The following is a 2,500-nucleotide window of genomic DNA, read 5'->3' as shown; positions in this document are numbered from 1 at the left end:
TCCGAGCCAAAGCTGCTTACCTACTCCGTCTGCCGTTAGCGCCGTTTAAGCCCGCGGGCCGCCGCCCCTCTGCATTAAGCATATTGTCCGGTTTGACACATATGGAGTTCTCACCCGTACAGTGCAGTGCACGGCCTCCCCTCCTCCTCCTCCACTGGAGTGAGAGCCAGGGAGCCAGAGGTGGCTAATGCCCTGCTGAGGGAGTGGTCTGCTGGCTGACCGGCCTGGCACCTGGGGGTCAGTGGAGCAGACAGAGAGGAGCTCGGGCCAGAGAGCGCTCGTCCCTGCCACCGGCTATCAGCGCGCTCACTCTGACCAGAGGTCACCAGAGAACTGTGCCTCTGGACGTCTAGTGGACTTCTCTGAGCTAGTTTTGTAGTGTGTTGGAGGGAAGTCATAGTAGCCCTTCATGAAATCCAGACTCCTCAGTAAATAAACACTAGCACACAGGATATGCACACGCAATCACCTTGAATTTCCCCTTGGGGATCAATAAAGTATCTATCTATCTATCTATCTATGACCATGAAAGGCCCGCATACCCATGTCTTTAAGTAGGACTTTGAGCTTCACTTTTTCATTATTGTTTTATACAGTGACAAACTCCTTAGTCAGTCATTGTTTACTACATGTGTGGGAAAACTCAGCAAGTTCATTTTCCCAGAATGTTTTCTCCCATCAATATTTGTTTTACACTCTTGACCTTGGAATTGCAACACAGACCTCCAAACCACACCCACACACACTTCCACAGACAGAAACAGACACAGGAGAAGGGTTTTAAGACACTGATTAAACTGCTCAGTCAAACATCACTCATCATTATGGTTTAACTGCAGCAATCACGCACACTCTCTCCCAACATGACGAGAAGCAGGCCAGCAAATTGGACAGCCGGCAGCACTCCTCTGCTGACACACAATCCAATTGAGGAGACCGACCACTGGAAACATTCCATTGTTGTGGCCCTTACAAACACCAAGTGACCATTTAACATGTACAATAATGCTGGAAAATAGCCATTTGCTACATTTGCAGCAGCATGCACTACCAGCACGAGACAGGACGCCCATTAACAGCAAGCAGGGAGGCGGGCGCTATCAAGACGAGCGGAGCAGCATCAAGATCTAGAGGAGTGAGGTGAGGTCACCCAGCAGCACATGAGCACACTCACTGTCCTCACTGTCAGTACAGTACCCACTTCCTGACCAGTCCACTTTTAGACACGCTTATGAAGCTAAAGACGTGCATTGACATCTTTCATTTCTGCTTCTGGTGTTGCAGTTGCATTTAATACGTGTCATAAGTACCTAGGCCATGCGTTGAGTGTGGGCTGTGGGTGTTGCAGCAGGCACTCCCAGATGATATGCAATACCTCCTCCTCGTGCTTGACAGATCCAAATCATGAAAGATGTGTTAATTATTTTCCCACAGGAATGCACAATGCAAGCAGCCCTTTCATCCCAGCAGCCTCTCTTGCAGTCATTAATAGATCCCTATCTGATACACACCCCCACCCCCACACATATACACACACATACGTACACACACACACATGTACACACACACATGTACATACACAAACACACACACACACACACACACACAGTCATTAATGGATTGCCACCAGATACATCCCGGCACCCTATCCCTTCAACTCAAGCCACCGGAGAGGATGCTGGGAGAATGCTAATGAGGAGGGGAGAAGAGTCCCCTCCCCCCCACCCTCAGCCCCGCCCCCACCCCACCCCCCACCGCTCACACAGTCCCAGTCAGGGCTGTCACATGTCTGGGCGAGGACGCGAGGACGCTCGAGTGTTGTGGCTGCGGGCCACACCGGGGCCGGCCGCGCGTGATGCAGGGACGTGACGGCCGCTGGCCGCGGGAGAAGGAGCACGTGGGCGGAGATGGACGCAGATGGACGCGCCGACATGTTTAGAGCCCGGACGCACGCAATCCAAGGACTCGTGACGAGCGTCAGGCCCCCTAAGGGGCGCTCACAGGCACACTCGCGCGCCTTTCTAGAATTGGGGGGGTGGGTGAGTCAAAGGGGGAAGACATACAATCAGCACCCAAGGCTCAGCCCCGGGGCACTACAACTCCCAGAATTCCGTGTTCTCCCTACAGCAGCCCTAAGGGATGAGCTCCTCCTCGGCTTTGTGGTCCGGCGCGGTCTGCTCTTTCCGCTCAGGGGATCGTCCGCACTGCAGACCACATCCTCACACTCTCCTCCACACACACCCCGCACTCCCATTGTCATGTCTCACACACACACTCCACCACTCTTGCTCTCTTCTCTTCCTCCCTCTCAGTCTCGCTCGTTTATCATCACGCCATCTTTCTTGTTTGTGTTTTTCCCAGCGAGTCATTCCGGGCGCTCGTTCCCAACTCCTCCGCTAATCACCTTATGTCCTCTCTCCAGGGAATCACAGTTGTCAGCGCCTCGTCAGGAAGTCCTCATGTGTCATCTGTGTGTCACAACAGGGAAAATCCGCCCCCA

General features: G+C 53.2%; 1 protein-coding gene across 2 annotated transcripts in view; it reads right to left on the bottom strand.

Annotated features, from left to right (window-relative positions):
- The window catches only part of ptprea (protein tyrosine phosphatase receptor type Ea), a 61,455-nt gene that overhangs the window by 16,444 nt on the left and 42,511 nt on the right, over positions 1-2,500 (bottom strand). The gene's annotated exons all lie outside the window — the stretch shown is intronic.

Source organism: Sardina pilchardus, chromosome 22 (genome assembly GCF_963854185.1).
Source record: "Sardina pilchardus chromosome 22, fSarPil1.1, whole genome shotgun sequence".
NCBI classification, from domain to species: Eukaryota; Metazoa; Chordata; class Actinopteri; order Clupeiformes; family Clupeidae; genus Sardina; species Sardina pilchardus.
The sequence above is the reverse complement of the archived record's forward strand: the minus strand, read 5'-3'. Positions and strand labels throughout refer to the sequence as shown.